The 25744-nt window shown below is 43.1% G+C and overlaps 2 long non-coding RNA genes across 8 annotated transcripts in view; one reads left to right on the plus strand and one right to left on the minus strand.

The window, feature by feature from the left end:
- Window positions 1–25744, plus strand: part of BC039771 (cDNA sequence BC039771) — a 52478-nt gene that overhangs the window by 7725 nt on the left and 19009 nt on the right. Inside the window, exon 2 of the long non-coding RNA NR_033220.1 lies at window positions 3536–3659. This is a non-coding gene — a long non-coding RNA (cDNA sequence BC039771). The remainder of the gene's footprint in view (window positions 1–3535; window positions 3660–25744) is intronic.
- Gm34513 lies at window positions 2296–14914 on the minus strand. 7 transcript variants are annotated; one of them, XR_003953934.1, is made up of 4 exons: window positions 14713–14914; window positions 13800–13934; window positions 6591–6633; window positions 2296–5615 (listed from the first exon to the last, which is right to left on the minus strand). It is a non-coding gene; the product is annotated as a predicted gene, 34513 (long non-coding RNA). The 7 variants fall into 7 exon arrangements; XR_003953931.1 differs by having other exon boundaries at window positions 6591–6693; XR_003953932.1 differs by having other exon boundaries at window positions 2296–5618; window positions 6591–6693.

Raw genomic sequence — 25744 nt, forward strand, 5'->3', positions numbered from 1 at the left:
TGTCAGAATACGTGAGGAAATTAACAACCACCTCAATTTCCAGAGTAACTATGTCTGCATTGAAAAATCAAACCTAGCTGGTAATCTTGGCCCCTTTAACTTACTTTTACCTGGAGGATGTTGTTGTCTTGTGGTCCTGGACCACTCACATGCTAGGCAAGGGCTGAACTCTGAACTAATCCCCAGCTCTCCTTTTCCTTCCTATTTTGAGGCAGGGTTATTACTAAGTTGCCCAGGCTAGTTTTCCTTTTTTTTTTTTCTTGTAGCCCAGGCTACCCTTGAACCCAAGATCTTGCTTTAACAACCCTAAGTGGCTGGGATTACAGACCTGTGTCACCAGATCTGGCTACCTTGGGCATTTTTATTTCTAAAATTTTTTTATAAGTGGAGGGGTTTTTGTTTTTGTTGTTGTTTTTTTTTAATAAGAATCATAATTCAGCCAGACAGTGGTGGCACATGCCTTTAATCCCAGCACTTGGGAGACAGAGGCAGGCAGATTTCTGAGTTTGAGGCCAGCCTGGTCTACAGAGTGAGTTCCAGGACAGCCAGGGGGATACACAGAGAAACCCTGTCTCCAAAAAACAAACAAACAAAGAAGAATTCTAACTCAGAATTTCTCACAGTACCTGACACTTACTCACCATTTATTTAACAAGTAGTTGTGATGAGAAAAACCTTTCTAGTCCCACAAACTTGGCTTTCCTCCATACAGAAATTAAATTAAAAATTAAAATAACTTAAAAGCCTGGGGGTTAATAGTCATTAGACAATATCAAGTGTGTTTAGGAACCCATGTATGTTGGGCAGAAGTTTGTGTTCCTTTTGGGAACACAGTTTTGTACAAGTTCACTAACAAATTACAACAGCTACCCTTCACTAAGGAACCGCTGGGACACGTTCCCACGTTGTTCCTGCTGCTTACCCCTGCTGTAGGCAGGAAGGAGCTGTAGGCAGCCTGTGTCTCTCTTCAGAGCATAGTTCTGTTCTCTGAAGGCCTAGTGTTTTGTATTTCTGTATAAAATTTTACAGCCTGTCATGTCACACCTCTGGAGTGTAAATTCAGTTTGGTTCATGTCTATGTTACATGCTTTAGTTCCGGCTTCCTAAATCATTGCGTTCTGCAACGTCAGGTGCCTTTTGAAGCTGCTTAGTAAAGTTTATCTGATAGATAATCCTTCCCACTCCCTGCCTTGGGCCTTCTTCTGGATAGTGTTTATTCGTGTAAACTGGGTCATGTTGAGCCATATTTAATTCTCTGTCATGCCCATGTGGTCAAGACGTCAGAAACCTGAAACTACAGACTCTGTAGGAAGGGCTCCGTGATAGACTGTAGTGAACTATTAGACATCCCAGTGACAGCCAGCCTCCCTCGTCTCTAAGAACCATGTGCACCTTTTGTCACCTCCCCTAGAATGCTATTTTGTTAAATCCAAATGGCAAATGAGTGCCCGAATTCTAAAACTCAGTCAAAAGTCCTGATGACAAGACTGGCCTCATGCTCCATACTGCTGTCCTCAGACAGGGGATGACATAAAGCCAGGGCCCTGAACAGCACACAGTCAGACAGCATCAGTAATCAATGTGAGCCCCAGGTGTGAGGCTCTACAGCAGAGCCATTTAAGGAGAGTGGGTTTTCACACAAAGAAGCTGCATGAAAATATGGATGTGAAATCCAGTTGGTGGAAAACACTTAACAAGCCCAGGCAAGATGGGAAGTACACGTGAGCTCAGGTTTGCTTGTTTGGCAAAAGAGGTATTTGGTACGTAATGAAGATGTTCAAATGGGCAGCCACAGCAAGAGCTTATTTTCAGATTCACATAGCAACCTTTTGGAATTTGTGATGTAAGTTGGCTTGTTTGTTGTTTTGTTTGGTTTGATTGTTTTGGCTTTTCGAGAAAGGATTTCACTAAGTAGCTTTGGATCACGTGGAATATGCTCTGTAGACCAGGCTGGACTTGAACTCAGAGAAGATATGCCTGCCTCTGTCTCCCAAGTGCTGGAATTAAAGGTGTGAGCCACCACCACTACCAGTTCCAGGTCCAGTGAAAAGACCTGTTTCAAAAAGTAAGGTGGAGATCGAAAGAGGAGGATGCCAAGGCCACCCTTTAGCCTCCACAAGCCTGTGTAGAGGTGAGCACACCTGTATGTGCACATGTGCATTCACACACGTGATGACATTCTGGGGTAAAGCACTGTTATTAAGTGTGGGTCATGATCGCCCCTCCTCCAATGATTGTGACTGGCACATGGGTGAAGACGCACATTGACCATACTTTTCAATAAAAGTGAAGGGGTAGGGAAGAAGTACTTCATAGAGTTTATTTCTGTCTTGCACATGTGGGTACGGGTATAAACTGTGATGGAAAATACGTTACTGCTGTGGGTGAAAGTCAAGTGGGTTTGAACTGCATTAATCACAGAACCTCGGTCTCCACTGGATGAGGGAATGCTATAAACAGCCTCGAAGGCAGGGCTGCTCTGGAGGTCTCCACTGGATGAGGGAATGCTATAAACAGCCTCGAAGGCAGGGCTGCTCTGGAGTCTGAGTATAGGTTCTGCCCTAATGCATTCTAGGTCTGACCATGTTTAGGTTCTGCCAAAATGCATTCTGGGTCTGACTGTGTATAGGTTCTGCCCTAAAGAATTCTGGGTCTGATCCGGCTGCATTATTCTCACACCTAAAAGTTGAATCTTCTTAATAACTGGAGAGGGCTATTGAGGATATTTCAGGCCAGATGTGAGGGATGGGGGGGGGGGTTGCTTACATGGAGGAAAGGGGAAGTCTGAGGTCAGTTATAGAGTCTGTTGGAGAAGGGAAACAGAGAAATGGCATGAAAGTGTGAAGGAGAAAGACAACCGCAGCAAGTCATTGTAAAGACATGACAAGCAAGGGGAGTGGACCTATAACTAGCAGCTAGTTAGAAAAGTGATACTTGAGTGTGAATTATTTAATACTGGAATACATAAAACGAGTGAGAAAAGACCTGAGTAAAAACCGTCCATCTGTGCTGGGATACAGGTATTAGTGGTGATGGTAAAGGGGACTCTTAGCTGTGAGCTTGCGTTTTGTTTTCCTTCATGGGCTGTGATGTATTTATGTACTAAGGCAATTGGCAGGAACAGTTGACAATGACCTGTGGCAACATGAGAATCCATTCCAGAAGCCCAGAGTGGATGATCAAAGCCCTCTCAGGAGGAGCTGATGTGCTGCAAAGAGAAAGGAAGAAAACTTGTCACTTAATTGATAGTGACAACAGGATGTCGGGGATCCATCCTTTGTGTTAGGAAGACTGTTTGGAGTCTTTAAATTCCGAACAGCAGCTGGGAATGCAGAGGGCATTGCTGGTTCAGAAGACCCCTCCCCCATTTCCTGGTCCAGAGGTAGGCCCGGGGTCAACATGGGCAAGGAAACCATCCTGTGCTCACACCTGTCAGTGTCCTTCCAGGGCAGGCAGGGGACAAGTCACCTGTGTGGTTGCTCATGGTGCTTTTAACTGTATACAAATCCTAAACAGTGAATTCTGTGTGTTGCAGATGGAGACCTGAGACAGAAACTTCTGAACTTCCATCTGGAAAGATCAAATGCGTGAGCCTTCAGAGCTCCGCAGCAGACAGGCCCGAGCTGAAGAGAGAGGAGAGAGAGATGCTGGCCTGACAGGTAGGTAAAACTGAGATGCTGAAACCCAGGATTCATCAACCCAGGGAGGAAGTTCATTTTCAGCCCTGTCATGGAGGTTGGGATTTTATTCTGTGTCAGCTTTGGAAGGTTGCCATGGAAACTGATGCCATTCATGATGTAGCAGGATCAGAGCCACCCAAGAATCAGGACATTTTAGGAACCCCAAGAACATAAAGTAGAACCAGAAACTGCAGGGAGCATTGACCTCACGTCAGTCAGGCACAGCCTTAGTAGGTTAACTGGTTTAATCTTCACAAGAGCCGAATGGGGCAGGCATTGCTATTGGCAGCAGAATATAAAGAGCACAGAGTCAGTCCAGTGCCTTCACCAACAGAAACCATGTCACTTTTCAGGTTCCCTGCTCCCATTTTTTTTCTTTCCATCTGGTTTTGGGGTTTTTTTGTTTTGTTTGTTGTTGTTATTTTGCTTTTTTTTTTTTTAAAAGCGGTACATATATACATTTCTATCTTTCAGGAAGTAAGCCTAGAAGAATATCAGTTCAGATCACTGTGACAGAACAACAAATGGTCAAAGTGGAATTATTGCTTTTCCAAAATCTTGCTACTCCTCCATCAACTACAGGGTCTACTACTTTCCTTCGGCTTGAATCTGGGCAGGACTTAGTAACTGAACTGACACACATCGCAAGCAACTTTAAAGCAAAGGGGACCTGGCTTTTGCCTGGCTTACTAATTATCTTGGGACTTGGTTCTTAGGATATGTGATCTTCTGGCCACCATGTTGTAGGGGAAACTATGTGGTCCTGGTTCTAAGTGACAGCCCACCGGTTTGTAAATGAGGCTCTGTGAGGCTGACCCACCTGTTTGCCTCGCTACCATGAGGCTATATTCTGCTCCATCATAGGTATTCTGTTAGCATCAGAAGGGGGCTGGCAATGATGCAAATGATAAATTCGTCGTTTCAGTTGGCTTTGCTCATCAGAATTGCGGTACTGTGTTTTTTTACCTCTTATGTGAATGTGTGTGCATAAGTGTCACTTGCAGCTATCCGCAAACTAAGAATAAACCTTGCCTTTACGTCCTTCAGAATAGGCAATGCTTATCTCTATACGTAGAATCTATAAGAACCCAGAGATAATGGAAGTGACTGAAAAATCAGAATATGGGAGTTATTTACATTACAAAACATGGAAAAATTGGTCTAAAATGGTAGTTAACTTTAATTATTTAATTGTATTTTGCATTAGCTAGACTATTAATTAATTTATCTTGCTGCTTAACAACCTACCCCAAACTCTGGAGAGATGGCTCACCAATTAAGATCACTGTCTGACTATTCTTCCAGAAGACTGAAGTTCAATTTCCAATACCCACATTGCAGCTAACAACCATCTTTAACTCCACTCCTGGGCATCTGGTGCTCCCTTCTGGGCACTGTACACACATGGTACATGGTCATACATGCAGGCAAAATACAAATAAAAATCCCCTACTCCTACACTTAGGAAAGATTGAATATCTCTTCTAGAAATGCTTAGAATCCGCAGTTTAGAATCATTAATGTTTCAGACTTTAGAGTTCTGTTTTGGTTTTGGTTTTGGTTTTGGTTTTGGGTTTTTTCTTCATATTTTCAAATACTTGTATTGGTTTTACTGGTTGGGCTCCCTAACATGAAAGTTGAAGCACTCCAAAAATGCTTTGAATTTTCACAGTAGGGATGTTGAGTTTGTAGCTTAGTCATCTTAGCACATAATTCTGTAGGCTGACCGTTTGAGCTGGGACCAGCTGGTGGACTTCGTGTGGTCCTGCTGCATTTTTGCATTGTTATCCTCCGCCAGGCGTCTGGGGGAAGATGGCATCAACGGGGTGGCTGCCCTTGGTTCTGCGTGTCTCCATTCTCCAGTCTGAGCTTATGGACGGCTTGACGGAGTGTAGAGAGTAGGGCTTGAAAATAAGAGTACGGCTTTCCCACATCCTGCTGGGCAAAGCAAACAGCAGGACAGGCCAGATTCAAGAGGTCAGAAAGGTTCAGCCCTTGACAGGATGGGGAGCTCCTATGCAACCTAGCAAAGGGAGTCTGCGAGGACACAAGGTTGTAAATAAGAGCACATCCTCGAAATCTGCAGTACCACAGAAAATGTCAATAATCTACTGAGGGAACTAGCAATGTTACAAAGAGAGATGCTGGAGAGGATGCTGTTTGTGTGGTTTATAACACATGACAAAAATCTAATGGGATGCTGAAATGGTCCTAGAGTAGAAAAGCCATACACAGTCCCTCTTATCCATCACACTGTCTTAAAAAGCAGAATTAAGATGCTTAGCAGAGCACAGTTGGGCGACAGGTTCCCCCCTGTGTTCTTTTACCTTCTTATTGATGGGGATGGGAATACTGACATCAATGAGGGTTTGGCAGGCAGAAGGGAAATTAAAAAAAAAAATGTAAGAAAGTGATTTCATCTGTCACTCAACAACAGACCCCACCCCCTTTAATTTGACATGCCTGTACTGGCATCAGTTCTGCACGCTTCTTGACATTGCATCTTCAAGCACTGTGGTTTTATGTGTTGGAAGAGCAAAGAATAAAGAGTGGGGAAGTGCCAGCCGTCTGTACCCTGGCTCCTTCTTTCATAGTTGAAGTTAAGGACGGCTTCAGCTTGGCCTGGTTACTTGGCCTGGTAACACCCCACCCAACTCTATCTGTTGTTATGTTTGTAGCCTTATAAGGGTGGAGTGATATCAGCCTTACATGTCTTTGGGTCTGTATCTGTGGTTTTGACCAGCTGTAGTTATAAAATGGAAAAGACAAAAAAAGTAAAACAAAGCAAAGCAAAAAAACTCAGGCTAACTGACTGGATTTTCAACCAAGATCTAACTATCTATTACGTCCAAGGAAGTCATATGCAAAGACATTCCTAAACTTGGTGTCACCGGTTGGAAATCAGCTTACCGTGAAAATGGGTGCTGAGGATGACAGTGTAGTGATTCTGCATCTGATAAAGAAGAATCCAATCCAAAATGAGTCAGGAGAGATAAAGAGAAGCAGCTACCTACTAATAAAGGGAACAATTCATCAAGATGTATCTACTGTAAATATTTTTGTACTAAGTCATGGTCCTAGTTCATAAAGCAGGTACTACAAGACATAAGAAACCACAATACAATAATAGTGAGAGACTTTAATACCCAACTCTTATATCTACATGGGGCTTCTACAGTTAGAAAAATATCAGCAAAAAAACTTCAGAGTTAAATTATACTATAGACCAACTGGATTTAACAGATATCTACAGAAAACATGCCATCCAACAGATAGGGAATACACATTCCCAAAGGATACTAAAGAGTTCCTAGAATTGAAGGAATGAGATGAGAATACACCCTACCAGACCCTAGGGTGCAGCCAAGGCAGGCCTAATAGAAAGGGTTACAACTGAAAAAACCAGATGTAATTTATTATACACCTTGAGGTTCTTACCAAAAAAACAAAACAAAACAAAAAAACCCAGAAATTAAAATCCCGATTCATCAGATGGAAAGAAGTGATAAAGATTAAAACAGAAGTAGATGATAGAGAAACTTCAAGAACAAGGGAGAGAATTGCTCAAAGAGTCGGTTATTTGAAAAGATGAGCAAAACCAATGAACCTGAAGCTAAACCAAAAGAAAGGGGAGGTACGAAGTGCTAAAGTTGGAAAGAAGGAATTGTCATAACAGATTATGAAATCCAGAGGATCATTAGAGAATACTTCAAAAACTTACATTTCCCGAAGCCAGGAAACCTACAGGGAATGCATACATGTCTAAATGCTTTGAACCTACAAAGTTAAAGCCAGGAGATATAAACAATTTAGATAGAACCAACACTAAGCAATGAGATTGAGCAGTAACTAAAAGACTCCCCATGGAGAAAAGCCCAGGACTCACTGCCAAGAGCAGGTTGAGGTACGTGGGCTACAAAACATCCTTAAAAGTCTAACGGCAACACTTCTAAGGGAGACACTACTGATCTCATTCTATGAAGCTCATATTTCCATGACATAAAAGTCAGATAAAAACACAAGAAACTTACAGACCGATGAACATAGGAGAGAATTAAAGGCTATGATGAACATAGAAGCGAAAATACGCAACAAAATACATATAGATCAAGTTAACACATCAAGAAAATCATACAGCATGACTGAATGGATTTCTCCCCAAGGATGGACAATTGTTCCAATGTATGTAAATTAATAAATTTATGTAAATATATAAAAATAAACTTAAGGACAGAAATTACATGATCATTTAGATAGATGCAGGACAGGCCCTTGAGAAAGTTCAACATAACTGAACTGAAACATTCTGAAGAAATTTGGACTAGATGAAGCACATTATCTAAAATAAAGGCAACATACAACAAAGCCACAGCCAACCTTAATATTATGTGAGCTGAGAGCTTCTAAAATCTGGAACAAGACAAGAGTGGCCTCTTTGGTCTTATTCAATACAGGACTGGAATTCTTAGCTAGAGCACTTAGACAAGAGAAAGATATAAAAAGGATAAACTAGGAAATGCAGTCAAGCTACCCCTCTTTTGCAGGTAGCATGATTATATCCATAAAGGATCCAAAACCTTCAGACCTGAAAAACACGTCCAGTCATGTTGCAAGTTACAAAAGCAACATGTAAAATCAGTAACATTAATACCAATAATGAAAAAAAATACCAATAATGAGCTTGTGGAGGAAGAAATTAGGAAAAACAGATCACTCACAATGGCTTCCAAAGATAAATAATCAAGAACAAACCTAACAAATGAGGTAAAAAGTTAAGACACTAAAAAAAATAAAAACCAAAACGATATTGTAGAAGACACTGAGTGATTTAAAAAAAAAAAAAAACCTTCTATACTCCTGGATTGGCAGAATTAATGGTATAAAACTGGCTATACTACCAAATTAACATATAGATTGAATACATTCCCCATCAAAACTCCAATGATGTTTTTCACAGAATAAAAAACAAATATCCTGAAATCCATGTGGAAACGCAAAAGATCATAGATTCCCCAATTCAGTTTAAAGCAGAAAGAACACTCTTAGCAGTATCAGAACCATCCTGCAGCCACAGTGACACAGACAGCATGGCACTGGGACAAACCAGATTCCTGCAGCCACAGTGACACAGACAGCATGGCACTGGGACAAAACAGATTCCTGCAGCCACAGTAACACAGACAGCATGGCACTGGGACAAAACCAGATATGTTTATAAACATATGTGTCAAAAACACATTCATGGAAGAATATATTCAGCAAATGGTGCTGCTAAAATTGGATGATCAACAGAAAAATAAGCATCCACATCTCTCACTTTTCCAAAAATCAAGTCAAAAACAGACCAAAGACCTTAAATTTAAAGCCCAAAGTACTGAAACTGCTAGAGGGAGACAGGGCAAACATTTCAAACTATGGGCTGAGAGATTCTGAATAGAAGAACCTCTCAGCAGCACAGGAAATAGCCTTCAAAGTTGACCAATGGAATTCTACGAAATTAAAAAACTTCCACCCAGCAAAAGAAACTATCTGCAGAGTGCAGACAGCCTGAGGAATGGAGAATATAGCCATCCATACATCAGGTAGAAATACATAAAGAACTGCACAAATAGGGGCTGGAGAGGTGTCTTAGAAGTCAAGAGCCCATACTGCTCTTTCAGAAGACCTGGGTTTGGCTCCCAGCACTCACATTGGGTGGCTCACAATGGCCTGTGATTTTAGATCCAACAGAGCTGCTGCTGCTGCTGCGCATGACTGCATACACACACACACACACACACACACACACACACACACACACACACACACACTAGTACACTTAATATTAAAATAGATCTAGAAAAAAAAAAGAACTACAGAGGCAGGCAGAGAAAGACACCCAGAGAGTGGGCCTTGTGCCTCACCTGAACACCACAGTAGAGCTGGCGCTAGTGGCCAGGGCACTGATTAGCCAGCTCTGAGGGCATAAGCGTGCGTGAGCTGGCTGTGAGGTGTCGTGGGTGTTAAGGTGATGCTCTCTACTCCCTCACCCCTCACCACCTGGGATAATCAGCAGAGCTGGCCCTAAGGTCATGAAAGCAGAAGAGCTGGCCCTGCCCCTCACAGGCTACAGCACTCAGGAGAGTGAGCCGGGCACCTTACCTGGGCAACATAGTGAAACTGGCCCTGATGGTGAAGGCACTGGTGAGCCAGCCACAAGTGTGTGAAATCGGGAGAGTTGGCCCAGTCCCTGATGGCTGCAGCTCTTGGTAGAGCAGATCCTGCCCCTCAGCTGGACAGCACAGTGGAGCTGACTCTGGTGGGTACAGATGAGATGGCCTTGAGGGCATGAGCGTGGGAGAGCTGACCCTGCCTTCTGCTGGAGGCAGTGCTGGACAGCTGTCCCTGGTTGTGGGGATGCGGCAGAGCCAGCAGGCTGACCAGCTCAGCTATCACCCACACCCAGATCCAGGGTTTTGAGTCGGCCCACCCCAAAGTCTACATCATCTATGAACCCTTGGAGTGCTGGAAAGAGCCAGTCCTGCTGATCTAAAGCTTCAGGATCTCCATGACACAGGGCAACAACAGGTTAAGTGGGAGGAGTCCCAATGAGGGTCCAATATTGATGGTGTGGCAGAAGCCAGAGGCCTCAAACCAGACCAATTACTCACTGCCATGAACATATGTAAGTGCAGCTGTGTGGACAGAGGGGTATACTGTGGGACACACTGTGACATACTGCAGCTTCCACAATCAGGTGGATTTGATGCTTTGTTTATTTGTTGTTTTGTCTGTTTTATAATTTCTTTTGGTGAGGAGGTTGCAAGGGCGGATATGAAGGTGGATATGAGGAGATGGGGAGATGAGTGGGACTGGGGTGTATGATGTGACCCTCACAATCTGTTAAGAGTTGGGAAAAGCCGGGCAGTGGTGGGGCAAGCCTTTAATCTCAGCACTTGGGAGGCAGAAGCAAGCGGATTTCTGAGTTAGAGGCCAGCCTGGTCTACAGACTGAGTTCCAGGACAGCCAGGGCTACACAGAGAAACCCTCTCTCAAACAAAACAAAACAAAACAAAACAAAACAAAACAAAACAAAGTTGAGAAAAAAGAACTTCAGAAACTAAACATCAAAAAAACTATAGCTACCAACAAATACATGGACCAGTTCTTCTTTTCAAAAGAAGAAACATGAATGGACAAAAAAAAAAGTTGTAATGTTTTTAAAGTCTTCAACATCTTTAGCCATCAGTATAATGATGTTAAAGCTATTTTGATATTCTACCTCCTGTCAGAATGCCTATCACCAAGAAAAAAAAGTGATAAATTTTAGGGAGAATGTGTAAAAATAGGAGCTCATATTACTATTGTAATAGTGTTGGGGGATGCAGCCACGATGGGAATCTGTGAGGAGATTTCTCAGGAAACTAAAAATAGAATGACCACAGGAACCACCTTACCGCCGTGAGCTCGCGAACATGGACTCAAAGGGCTGTATCATACCAAAGAGGGCACATTTGTTTGAAGATGTTTGCTGCTACTTTATCTCCAATTACAGGGCAATCGACAGCCTAGGTCAAACTAGAAAATATCATATTAAGGTAACCCATACAAAGACACAAGTACTGTATATTCTCTCTCAAACGAGCATCTTGGTTTCTAGTTTATATACATGTGATTAGGTGGTGCTGAGTGTGGGTATAAGTCAACAAGTGAGAAAGAAGAATCTGGGAGGGAAAAAAGATGTTTTAAGGAAGTGGGCGGAGAGCATTATAGAGCAAGTGTGACAGCAAGGAAAGGGGAAGACCGAGGGGTTGGAGGCTACAAGTGACAGAGGGGAGAGATATGGGTGACAGGCAGAGGGAATATTTATTGATCTAAGCACATATGTATGGAAATGTCATAAGGAAACCTAGCATTCTGTATGTGCATTAAAAAGTTTAAATCTGCTTATTAACACAACAGAAAATGCACACACATACACATATACATACCTTTCCCAATTTACACAGCTTTTAAATTGCCCAAGAAATGTAATGTTAAAAAGGTATTTATAGATTGTATGCAAATACTTGTTTCCTTTATATAAGGGACTTACACATCCTCAGATCTTGCTAACTGGGGGTTTCTGAAACCAATTCCTAGGAATACTGAGGAGGAATATATATATATACACACACATATATATAATTTTTTTCACATGGAGAAATGGAGAGCAAAGAGCAAAGAGATCAGGTTGACTTACCCTGGATCACACAGAGAATAGCTAAGGTAGCCTTTGCATGGCATCTTAGTGTCCTCTTCTGGGCATCCAATGGTAAGGTGCTTTCCCCACCAGGAACAACCAGTGTCACAGAGCTTTGAACTCCTTCCCCTTTCCTAGTTACAGTTATTGTGCCCAGGACAGGACGGGGAGGGGTTACAGGAGATGGTGGATGACACTAATGGAGAACTTACTGCAAGCAGTAAATGAACTATTTGGAGTTGGTCCGCCACTCTACCTGTGCAATTAGGCTGTGCATTTTTCAGTGCCATCTTTGGATTCCCTCTTCTCCCCTGGCTGCATCCTGAAGGAGGATGCCAACAGTTTAAGTGCCATATTTTACATACCACAGACGGGGCTCTAGTACTGTTCAGAGCCAGCCCTAAACTTCTGCCACTGTTGGGCTATTTGAAATACTCCCTCACTCTGGGCACTGACTCTGGGACTATCTCTCAGGCCTCAGCCCTGTACACACAGGAGCACAGTCTAACCTACTTCCCCTGTAGATGCCCCTCTCCTCTCTGTGCTGTAGTAGAATCTTAGAAATCAGTGCTTCAGCTTGTACAACCACTCTGGAAATCAGTCTGGCGGTTCCTCAGAAAATTGGACATAGTACTACCGGAGGATCCCACAATACCTCTCCTGGGCATATATCCAGAAGATGTCCCAACCGGTAAGAAGGACACATGCTCCACTATATTCATAGCAGCCTTATTTATAATAGCCAGAAGCTGGAAAGAACCCAGATGCCCCTCCACAGAGGAATGGATACAGAAAATTTGGTACATTTACACAATGGAGTACTACTCAGCTATTAAAAAGAATGAATTTATGAAATTCCTAGGCAAATGGATGGACCTGGAGGGCATCATCCTGAGTGAGGTAACCCAATCACAAAAGAACTCACATGATATGTACTCACTGATAAGTGGATATTAGCCCAGAAACTTAGAATACCCAAGATATAAGATACAATTTGAGAAACACATGAAACTCAAGAAGAACAAAGACCAAAGTGTGGACACTTTGCCCCTTCTTAGAATTGGGAACCAAACACCCATGGAAGGAGTTACAGAGACAAAGTTTGGAGCTGAGATGAAAGGATGGACCATTTAGAGACTGCCATATCCGGGGATTCATCCCATAATCAGCCTCCAAACGCTGACACCATTGCATACACTAGCAAGATTTTGCTGAAAGAACCCAGATATAGCTGTCTCTTGTGAGACTATGCCGGGGCCTAGCAAACACAGAAGTGGATGCTCACAGTCAGCTATTGGATGGATCACAGGGCCCCCAATGGAGGAGCTAGAGAAAGTAGCCAAGGAGCTAAAGGGATCTACAACCCTATAGGTGGAACAACAATATGAACTAACCAGTACCCAACAGAGCTCGTGTCTCTAGCTGCATATGTATCAGAAGATGGCCTAGTTGACCATCAGTGGAAAGAGAGGCCCATTGGTCATGCAAACTTTATATGCCTCAGTACAGGGAACGCCAGGGCCAAAAAGTGGGAGTGGGTGGGTGGGGGAGTGGGTGGGGGAGCGTGTGGGGGGCTTTTGGGATAGCATTGGAAATGTAAATGAAATAAATACCTAAAAAAAGAGAAAGAAATCAGTGCTTCTCTGTGTTTACTGTGCAGAGGCAGGCATGTGCTGCCATCAGCTGGTTGAAAGTCTTAAGAGGTTCAGTAACAATGCATTTCTTTTTTTTTTTCCTCTGCATGCTTTTTCTTCCTTTTCTGCTCCCTCAACCCTATTTTCAATGATGGTTTTAGAATTCTTAATATAGAAATAATGCATAAACCTTGCCTGAAATAAATATTTGTGTTGGAAAAGCTTGCTGAGTTGGGTCTTCTCAGGGAGGTTGCATGCCCTTACCTCACTTAAGGTTGATAGGTGCCATTCTTGTCTGCATTTCAGAGTTGAAAATAAGTTGTGACATCTGGCACAGTCTGGTGTTCAGTGAATAGTCACCATTATTTGTAAGAGCGAGGTCTTAGTTTGGGTCGAGAACTGGAATGTAAGACCAGAGAGATGGCTCAGACACTTTCTGCCATGCCTGGTGACCTGAGCAGCTTGTGTTTGGTCCTTGGGGCCCACGTGGTAGAGGAGAGGACTGACCCCTGCAAGTTGTCCTCTGACCTCCACCTGTGCACCCTGGCATGTATACATCACCCACATAAAATGATTAATTGTTAAAAATCAAAATGAAAGACTATACAGGAATATAGCGCCCAGAGTGAGCGATACCAGAAGCATGGTGTAGAATTTGGTGTCTGTTGCTGTGATGAAGTACTGACTGACCGAAACCAACTTGAGATGGAAAGAGCCTGTTTTATCTTACAGGTTATAGTCCATCGTTAAGGGAAACTAAGACAGGAGCTTCAAGCAGAGCCATGCCCACTAGCTTGTTCTCATGCTCATCTTCAGCCACCTTTCTTATACAGCCCAGGCCCACCCGCCTAGGATGGAATCTCCGTAGTGAGATAGGGCCTCCCATATCAATTACGGATCAAGAACATATCTCCACGCTGGAGAGATGACTCAGTGGTTACACGCATTGGTTGCCCTTCCAGAGGCACTAGATTCAATTCCCAGCACCTACGTGACCTCTCACAACCATCTGTAATTCCAGTTCCAGAAGTCCAACATCCTCTTCTAGCCTCCATGAGCCAACCAGCCACAAGATATGTGGGACTGAGTCTCACTAGGGATCTGTGACAGAGTATACAGCATACATTTTGCTCATACCTCATGCACCTAGGGGTTGGCCGACAGAGGCTGAACTCACCTAGCTGCTTCTTTGCCAGCTCTGGCTCAGCTGGGCTCCTTGCCGAACGCTGTTAATCCTGGTCACATCCTAAGAGCAGGGTAGAGCAGGGGCTGCCTGAAGGATGCTTCTCTCCGGTCCTGCATGGCTCAGGAAGAGTACAAGTAGAAACACAAAGGCCTCTTCTGACCTAGGCTTGCCATCTCTCTCTTATTCTATTGGCTAAAAACCATGTCATGCTCAAACCTGAGTCAAGAGGAGGAACAGAATATTCATTCACCTTTGCTGGGAGAGTTCTTGATATTGACCTTGGCGTAAGACCAGTAGGGCAGCCCACCCTCTCGCCTCTGCCTTCTGCCAGATTGGGAAACCAGAACGTGAAATTTGAAAGTGTTTGCTGTACCATTGCCAATTTTAGTAGTAGCTGCGATGGTCCTTAGTGATCTGCTCATTGCAATTAGTGGGATGCTGTGTACATTTATGTTACAGAGACCTCTCAGCATCTCTGACATCGGTTGGGATTTTTTGCCTTATTTTGGGAGATGACTTTGTGCATCTTAGACTCATGATGCCTTTGGAGTATGCAGCATGCTCCACTCATAAAATGGTTTGATGTGGAATCTGTGAGTACCAGTTGATCTTGCTTGTCTGAAGATAAAAGTAAGGAGGGTGGAGCAATTGCCAGTCTTAGGGATGTGTGTGTTTTCCTTCATTTTAGGTGAAGCCTTTGGATGCTGTAAAATATGCCATTTCTTTGCTTCTCTGGATACCTTGGCTCCCTTAGCTGGCGAGGATACAACTTAGCTGGAAGGAGAAGAGGCAATGCTTTCACACTGGTTATAAATTTACAGGACTTTTTCCAAGTTAACATGGAAAAGACTTGCTGTTTTATGCTTCTTCTAAGTTCTAAGTCATAAAGCATATGCTAAGGTTGGCATGACTGCTGAGTCCTTGGCTGTGCATAGGAGGCCTGCAGAAGAAATCTTTGCATGATTATCTTTCCAACTCTCCTGAGTTATTTATACTGTGCCCATGCCTCCTTGTCTGAGTAGGCTAGGCAGACAGGCAGGCAGGCAAGCAAGCAAACAAATAAACACAGGAGCCCAGGGCTGTACCGCAGTGACATCTTATTTGTCCTGATGGAACATTCAGTTAAGGTATTAGTGAAACTGTATGTCACATTAATACTGTCAAAATGTCTGTGTTTGGGGCTGGAGGCATGGCTTGCCTGTTAAGAGCAGTAGAGCAGAGGATCATTCGATTCTCAGAACCCTTATGGGGGATCGGAGTTCACAGCTGCCTGTAATTCCAACTCCAGGATATCCTTTGCCCTCTTCTGGCCTCCAAGAGCACACACACTCACACGCACATACCCATACACAGGCACATAGTTAAAAATAATAAAAGTAAGTCTTTGTAAAGACCCTTAGTGGCATGTTTCTGTCTGTAGAGATCAACATAACCCAAGAGAAGGAAACCACTCATGTACATGAATTAACAAGTGTCACCTTGTGATGGGTAGATTTATGTCAACTTGACACAAACTATGTTGTTGGAGAGGACGAAACTTCAGTTGAGAAAATGCCTTCATCAGACCAGGCTGTGAGTCAGCCTGTAGAGCAGTTTCTTAATTAGTGATTGATGGGGCTTGGGGTGAGGCAGCCATTGTGGGTGGTGCCACTCCTAGGATGGTGATCCTAGGTTCTGTAAGAAAACAGGTTGAGGGCTGGTGAGATGGCTCAGTGGGTCAGAGCACCAACTGCTCTTCCGAAGGTCCTGAGTTCAAATCCCAGCCACCACATGGTGGCTCACAACCACCATAATGAGATCTGACACCCTCTTCTGATGTGTCTGGAGTGAGCAGGGACTGAGTGAGTGGAGTTGACCGGAGCAAGCAGGGCCGTCCAGAGAGAGCAGAGGTCCTAAAGTTCAATTCCCAACAACCACATGAAGGCTCACAACCTACAGCTACAGCTACAGTGTACTTACATACAATAAATAAATAAATAAATAAATAAATAAATAAGTAAATAAGTAAATAAGTAAATAAATAAATAAATTTAAAAAAAAAAAGGAAAAAAGCAGGTTGATCGAGCAATGGAGAACAAGCCAGTAAACCGCACCCTCTCCATGGCCTTTGAATCAGCTCCTACCCCCAGGATCCTGCCCTGTTTGAGTTTTTGTCCTGACTCCTTTCTCTTATGAGCAGTGATATGAAAGTATAAGGCATACAAACCCCTTCCTCCCCAAATTGCTTTGGCCATGGCATTTTATTACAGCAATAGAAACCCTAACTAAGATCTACCTTTGACTCTCCCCAAAATTAAACCCTGGGATCTAAATGCCAGTTATTGACTGGGTAGATGACTCTAGGAAGCATAGCAGGAGAGAGAGAACAGGGAAATGGGACAGGGAGGGGGAAAGTAGCCGGCAATCCCAGAGTTACGATGGTGGGAAAGCCGGGTATAGTTAGTAGAAACCACCCACTGATGTTTGAGTTTTGAGCTTTTTCTTGGCTAGCAATATACAGGGAATGGTCCTTTTCGGGCTCCTAGGCAGCAGATGTGACCTTAGGATCCGACCTAAAGATGCACAGTGCTAGCATTCTGGTAAGGTGGTAAAGGTAGGCTTGGGGCCTTCTTCTCAGAAATAGCTAATTGGGGGAGGGGGTGTCATTAAGGACCAGAACTTGGCCTGGGCTCTTCCTCTCTCCCCTTTCTCGTCTTCCCGTCTGCCAGTATGTGAAGGGCAGCCTCCTCTACACACACCTGCTGCCGTGGCTTCCTGCCCTAGTGCAGAAGGCTAAGCAATTATGGACTGAATACTCTGAAACCGTGATCCAAATAAATCCTTCCTTCCACTAAGTTGTGTCTTCTAAGCATTTGATTATAGCAAAGAAAATGAAAAAAAAGGCTAAGCCAGGTGCTGTTAGCATCTGTGACAGTGCACTCAAGAGATTTAGAGGGAAGAAAGGAAGGGGTAACTTTTAATACTAGGCACAACAGAACCTAAGTATCTTTGATCATTATGTAACCTTTTGTTTTAAGGAGCATATACGAAACTCTGCACTTAATTTTAGGCAGAAATCCATGTTTGGAACAAACTCTTACTTTTTTTTAAAAGACAAATTCTCACCATGTAGACTAGACTGGACTCACAGAAATCCACCTGTCCTGACCTGCAGGTGCTAGGGTTACAGGCTTGTGCTAGTGATCTCTGCCTAAGCTCCCATTGTTTAATAGGGCTTCAAGTATAATGGATATGGCCATAAATTTCACTTTAAGATATACATATGAGTGTTTTGGCACCTTATACAACTTCCTAGTCATTTCATAAAATGGAGTGATGTATCAATAAACGGACTTTTTGGGCTAAACTACTTTCACTCAATTATGTTATTAAAGTAACTCATAGGCCAGTTTTTTTTGTTCCCTTTTGTGTCTTTTTTTACTAATTAATTCTTTTATATATTTATATTCCCATGTTGCCCCCCTTCTCAGTCCCTTCTTGAAGAGTTCTTCTCCCCATCTCCCCATTTGCTTCTGAGAGAGCACCCCACTCCGAGTATCTCCCCACCCTGAGGCATCAAGTCTCTACAGGAATAGGTGCATCCCCTCCCACTGACACTAGACAAGACAGTCCTCAGCTACATATGTGCCAGGGTCCTACGGCCAGCCCTTGTATGCTCTTTGGTTGATGGTTCAGTCTCTCGGCGCTCCCAAGAGTCCAGGTTAGTTGACACTGCTGGTCTTCCTTTGGGGTTGCCATCCCCTTCAGTTCCTTTATTCCTTCCCCAAACTTTTCCATGGTGATCTCCAATCTCCATCTTATGCTTGATCCTTTTGTGTCTTAATTAGATTTCATTGTACAAATTCCCTGAATTTCATTTATGTATTCTGTGTTGGTAGCGATTATGACTGTTTTGGCTTTATTATAATTCCCAAGGTGCTATGTAGAATGTCCTAATGCAAGATTTTTAAGGACATTTATTTCATTTTGAGTGTAATTTCTGGATAATGTAAGTATGTACTTATTTTTTTATGAAACTGCTAAATTGCTATCCTTAGAGGATGTAGTAATTTATATTCCCCGCTCCCCGTTGTATCTGAGCATCGCCACTTTTTGAGCCACGTCCCCACCCACAGCTGATATCATGGATCTTCTATTTTATCACACTGGATAGCTCTGCTGCAGTGTGTGGTGGTCTGAGCATTTCCCTGATGATTCATGGCACTGAACATCTTTCCACATGCTGATCTGTCGTCATCTGTATGACCTCCCTTGGTTTAATATGTTTGCATATTTGGTTTATTCTGTGTTTCATTGTTTTGTTTTTGTCAAGTGGCAAGAGTTCCTAAGAATTGCAGGGTTTTTGGGTTTTTTTCATGTTCAGAATCCACATAAAAAAGTAAACAGTACTCTAGTACTCAGGACTCTTATGTCATAATAGCATACTCTGGAATTATTTTGTAAGATGGTTAGCGTCACCAAAAGCATCTAACGGAAGGGCAAAGGGGAATTGGATTGTCAGTCGTTGGCCAGAGACAGTGATTGTTGGGCGGCAGCTCAGTGGATCTTTTTAAATGGAGAAAGCCTCCTTAACCGCTGGGAATGGGTAGCAGGTGATTAGAAAAGACGTGGAGGCGCTTTTTACTATCTTCCTCTCTCCAGTAGCAGGGTATAGAGGAGAATTGCCAGCCATACAAAGTTCCCATGGCAGTGGGCTATCAGACCAGGAAGGGACTAAGCATGCTCAATAACACATGTGCTCCATGCTGGGTATCTCAGTGTGTTCCCCTCCACAGTGGCCTCTGCCCCTTGGCTCCTCTTGCCCACCAGTCTTCTCTTTTGACATCAAACCCTTACCTTCTCAGCATTTCTCATAGAATAAAAGTGAGCCAAACACATGCCTGTGACTGAGTTAAAACAGCCACCAGTGAGTGAGTTATCCAATATCAGATGACATTTTTTAAAAAATGAGGCAGAAAAAGACTGTTGTTCAATTTATTTGCTGTCTCCTGATACTCAGTGAGACCCACCTTGTCATTTACTGAATCCTATGGAGCCTCACAGTGCACAGGATGCTGCTCGGGGCTAAGGGAAGTTCATCATGAGCCAAAGTCCTTCGACACGTTTCCTCAAGACACTTCTATTGTGGCAGAAGAAATGCGTGATGATGATTAGAGGCCCACCATGGGGTCTTGGCTATAATAAGCTACAATATTAAGTAAGTGAGGCAGAAGTTGGTGAGTGCAGATTCTGGAATGGTACACTCCAGAAGATTAACAAGTAGGGCTGAGGCTTTAAAATTCTCTCTTCTACATTTTCGATGGCTTTGTTTTGCTTTTGTGATAAAAATGATACTTTTGGTGTAAAAAAAAAACAGATTTAAATTCACCCACGATGAGCTGTTATATCATAATTCTGTAGCCAAAAATATTGACAAGTTCAACCAGAAAATACTGTCTTTATGTCTGGGGTATAGTTTTAACATGTTTTAAGGAGGGAGGCATTTGGAAACATAGATAACTTATAGAAAACTAGATGTGTTGGTAATATGATCCCAAATGTTTCATGTGAAATGATCGATAATATCTTTGGGTCTTACTAAGTGACAAAATGTGCTGTGTAGTTTAGAATAAAACACGGTATCCTTAAATGCTGAACACAGAAAGCAAGTGTTTCTCGTGTTTGCTCTGAACCGTTTCATGGCAGGTGAGACGTAAATGTGTACTTGAAAAGTCACAAGTGGGGTGTGAAAGCAGGGATTGCTGAGGTTTGAGAAGCTTGGCCGTAGGAGATTCACAAACGTGGGGAAGAGAGTCACCCAAAGCCAGCCACTCTGACGCTATCTATACCCAGGCTGTCTGCTGCAGGCTCGACTCTCTTGAGCATTTAGGTTTGTGAGTGGTACGTGGATAGGTGACCGTGCTGTACACCTCCTCTGCCCTCTTTTTTTCTCTTCCTCGGTGCCTCCACCAGCCCGATGCTTCCTGATCCTGACTCATGGTGACTGTTCACAGCAACTGCTGCAGTCATGTAACATTCTACCCAAGGCTGCTCCCCCTCCCCACCCACATTGTTAAAGTCATTCAGCCCCTGATTTTTAAAGTCTACATGCTCATCTATAGGGCCAAAATAAACTAGATCCCCTCCAAACATTAATTCAATACTATGAATTAATTTTATGAAATTTGGCTATGTCTTGTTTTTCTACTCACAAAGAGGCTCAACATTTGTTTCTGCGTGGTTGTAATAAGCTCATACATCGAGTCTGAGCTTCATGGCTTTGTGTTTGCTTCCAGAAGGTTCCATAGTGATGGATTCCAGTAACTTTGAAGATTGCTTGTGAGATAATCAGATTTGTTTGTTTTGGTTTTTTTTTTTATTTCATTTGAATGGATTTAATCTTATCCTCTTATCTAAAGCTATTAAGTAATTCATTTTGAGAATTAAATTATGCTAGAGAAAAGACAATACAGCAGAAGCTTTTATATGTAAAGATAAAAGGAATATAAAGCAAAAAGTCAAAGTTTCAAAGTTTGGTGGTATGCAAAAGAAATCAAAGAAGGCATATAAAGGAATGTTGAAGAGTATCAAAAACTATTACATTGCTCCCCTTTGCTTCTCACCACTCCTGAGTTTGCTGACAAGAGTTCAGTTGTTTTGTGCAGTTGCACTGGGACGATGCTGGTTTACTTTGTCATCATTGCGTTTCTTTGTTTTGGAAAGTCACTTTTCTGCTGCTCCTTTACACGCCATAAAAGCGGAAGCCACCCCGACATTCTCGGTGTGGTATTTGCTGATACTGAAGTGTGTTTATGTGGTTTCAATCTGTAGTCCCCAAACCCCTGCTCCTTAACCTTTTCTTTTGGATAATGTGAATCATGGTTCGTTTTTGTTTTTTGTTTTGTTTTTTTTTCTTCTACCCTCGGCTCCATGATTCAGAACCATTCACTTCCTCAGGATCACTAAATTGCCCCCACAGCCCTCTGGGAAGCTGATTTGTCATGACTGAGCAAGCCACCTTGTGTGCCATTGGCCAGCACCAGCTGAATAGCTACCCTGAGGGAGTGGGATAAAGGTGGCCGCCACATCCTGCTTTGGGGAAGTGACAAAAGGCCCAGTCTTGAGGATGTGTCTGCTTTGTAGCAGTGCATGGGTTCCTCTTTATTTATAATGTACAGATAAATCTCATATTGAGAAAAGACAAAGCTGTCTCATTGGTGGACTCACTTCTACTCACAAGGTGCAGTTATAAGAGTTGAGCATCACCATCCCCACGGGTTCATGGTACATGTTTGTGAGTGACTTGAATTTTACCATATAGATGCAGCTTTGAAAAACTTGGAACGGATTCATATACCCCAAACACATTTGAACTTACTTGAGTCTAATTTCAGAGAAATTCGAGGCAAGAGTTTTTTTTTTTTTTTTTTTTTTTTTTTTTCTGTCCCTCCTTAGACGAGACGTACCAAGTCATTCTGAAAGTGGTACCTTAGTTACGCTCAGGTATTTTCAGTAGTTTCCACTCCGTGTCATCTTGTCCATAGAAAGCTCGAGATTATCAGCCCCAAAGGTAGATGGGACCCCACCTCTACATGAGGCCCTTTTCTTACTTATTGTAAAACAAACCTTTCAGGTTCATGAGACAAAGTAGTTTAAGAATGGGGACAAACATGTAAAGTAGTTACAGGCTGGACACGTGTCAGAAGGTCAGTTTTGCTTTCAGCTTTAGGTAGTGTTAAGACTGAGTTTTTAAAAAAGATTTATTTATTTGTATTATGTATCTGAGTACACCGTAGCTGTGCAGATGGTTGTAAGCTATCATGTGGTTGCGGGAAATTGAACTCAGGACCTCTGCTCGCTTCGGCCCAAAGATTGATTTATTATTATATGTAAGTACACTGTAGCTGTCTTGAGACACAGCAGAAGAAGGCGTCAGATCTCATTACGGATGGTTGCTGGGATTTGAACTCAGGACCTTTGGAAGAGGAGTCAGTGCTCTTAACCGCTGAACCATCTCTCCAGCCCAAGACTGAATTTTTACCTCAGGTTTCCTGTAAGCTTCCCAACATGGAAACTTAGGGATAGAAACACTGGTAGCAAACAGTGCCTCCTGGAAAGGGGTGGATGTCACTGACCCTAAGCTGAGTCACAAGCATACAAAGCTGGATCAAGAGACAGAGAGAAGGCTCGGTCTGTAAAGGCCCTTACCACCAAGCCTGGCAAAATGGAAGCTGAAAGATACTGGAAAATTACCTTTATATTTTCAAAATTAAAATCACTCCATGGTCAGTAGCTTGTTTGGGGTCAGGTACTGTGGAGGGCCAAGGCTGAGGATCAAGTTCTCATGGATTGGATGTAGAGTCTGAGCTTCAGTCAAGAGCTAAAAGCACACATTGGCATTCAAATCCTGATTGCTGTGAATTTCAGTAGTAGTGAAGTGTTATGTTACCTGTCAGACCTATAAAGATTTAATAATTGTTAATGCTCATAGTTTAAAAGAGGTTGTGACATGGTTTAAAATACACACAAAAAAACTAAAAACAAATTTTTTTTAGTTAGTTGAGGTATTGTGGTATATCTATCTGTCTTTGAAGTAATATTTTACACTTATGAAAGAGACAAGGTAGATATATCTGATGAATACACCAGTAGACAGTCTGCGCAGTGATTTCTCTATGTAAAAAATGTGTGTGCACATGTACCTCACATACGAACACATTTGAGCATTCATACATATCCATGTTCCTAACACCTAGTAAGATTTATTTCTAGGTGAATAAAGACTAGAATGTGTTTTAGTCAGGTAGCATGGCCATAACAAAATACTACCAAGATAATAGCTTTTGCAACAGAAATATACTACATTTAGTTCTGAAAGCCAGGGAGGGCTGAGATCAGCGTGCCCACGTGGTTGGGTTCTGGTGAGGGCTGCTTCCTGGCTTGCCGTGGGCTTCCTGACTTGTTGCTGGCTTCCTTCTCCCTACATCCTCAAGTGGTAGAGAATGTGAGCAAGCACTCAGGGAACCGAGGGCACTAACACCATTGTGGGGGGTGGGGTGTACTGGTTAGTTTTGTGTCAACTTGACACAGCTGGAGTTATCACAGAGAAAGGACCTTCAGTTGAGGAAATGCCTCCATGAGATCCAACTGTAAGGCATTTTCTCAATTAGTGATCAAGGGGGAAAAGCCCCTTGTGGGTGGGACCATCTCTGGGCTGGTAGTCTTGGGTTCTATAAGAGAGCAGGCTGAGCAAGCCAGGAGAGGCAAGCCAGTAAAGAACATCCCTCCATGGCCTCTGCATCAGCTCCTGCTTCCTGACCTGCTTGAGTTCCAGTCCTGACTTCCTTGGTGATGAACAGCAGTATGGAAGTGTAAGCCGAATAAACCCCGTCCTCCCCAACTTGCTTCTTGGTCATGATGTTTGTGCAGGAATAGAAACCCTGACTAAGACAAATTGGTACCAGCAGAGTGGGGTATTCCTGTGACAACCTGACCATGTTTTGGGGAGGACTGTGGAAGGACTTTGGAACTTTGGGCTTGAAGATCCATCCGTTGTTAAGAGCTCTGTCGGATGTTGTGTAGGAGCTTGGAAGATAATGTTGAGAACACTGCAGAAGATGGAGGTTTGGTTTGTGAAATTTCAGAGGGAAAATTAAAGACTTTTTTCAGGGCCATTGCTGTTTTGATTGTGAAGATTCTGTAGTTCTGGTTAGCTGGGGCTGAAGAATTAGCTGTGATTAACAAGATACCAGAACTACTAAAGCAAAAACTTTGCATTACTGGGACTATTGATGCTGGTTAGCTGGAGCTAAGAAATTAGCGGTGATTAAGAAGAGACCAGCATCATTGAGATGACATCTTCTGGGAAGTGTTTTCTGAAAGCACAAAGAGGCTATGTTCCAGAGATGGCCAAGGTTGTACTCCTGCTGCAGCGGGACTTGGTAATATGTAAGGGTCACCCAGGTGGTACTGGTTTTGAAGGCATGAAGGGGTCATGCAAAGCAGCTGAGGCTTGGCACTGTGAGAGGCCATGGAAGGCCATTGGTGAAGGTGCAGCCTCAGTTGCAATTGAAAGGCCCAGGACTGAAGGGGTCATGCAGTGTTTTGGAGATGCCAGTACCATGAGATGACCACCAAGAGCATCAGCAGCAGTGGAGTACAGGCATCTGGAGCCTAGAGGATGATGTGTGTGCTACAAAGGGCATGGCTGGAGAAGTGACCCAAGCCCTTGGAGGAGCCCAGAAGATCGTGAGTTGGATCCCAGACATTGGACAGTTGGAGATTGATTTTTGCTTTTGATTGTGACTGTGCCCTGATATTTTCCCTCTTGAAGGAAGAAACTGTTTTATTGGAGCCCACAGTTAAGAGACTTTTAATTGTAAAAAGACTTTGAATTTTAAAAGAGATGGATATTATAAAGAGATTGAAATTTTAAGAATATGTAAAGACTGTGGGACTTTTAAAGTTATTTAGATCTTGGGGATGAATAAGAATGTAAGGGTTGAGGCTTACTAGTGATGTGTTTGTGTGTCAAGTTGACAAGGGGTCAATTGTACTGGTTAGTTTTGTGTCAACTTGACACAGCTGGAGTTATCACAGAGAAAGGACCTTCAGTTGAGGAAATGCCTCCATGAGATCCAACTGTAAGGCATTTTCTCAATTAGTGATCAAGGGGGAAAGGCCCCTTGTGGGTGGGACCATCTCTGGGCTGGTAGTCTTGGGTTCTATAAGAGAGCAGGCTGAGCAAGCCAGGAGAGGCAAGCCAGTAAAGAACATCCCTCCATGGCCTCTGCATCAGCTCCTGCTTCCTGACCTGCTTGAGTTCCAGTCCTGACTTCCTTGGTGATGAACAGCATTATGGAAGTGTAAGCCGAATAAACCCTGTCCTCCCCAACTTGCTTCTTGGTCATGATGTTTGTGCAGGAATAGAAACCCTGACTAAGACAGGGGGATATGGATGGGACCCCAGCAATCAGTCCAGAACCCAATACTCTCCTCTGTCTACTTACATTTGTTTTCAGTTTTTCCAAAGAATATTTATAAT

The sequence above is a fragment of the Mus musculus genome, chromosome 2, assembly GCF_000001635.26.
Source record: "Mus musculus strain C57BL/6J chromosome 2, GRCm38.p6 C57BL/6J".
NCBI classification, from domain to species: domain Eukaryota; kingdom Metazoa; phylum Chordata; class Mammalia; order Rodentia; family Muridae; genus Mus; species Mus musculus.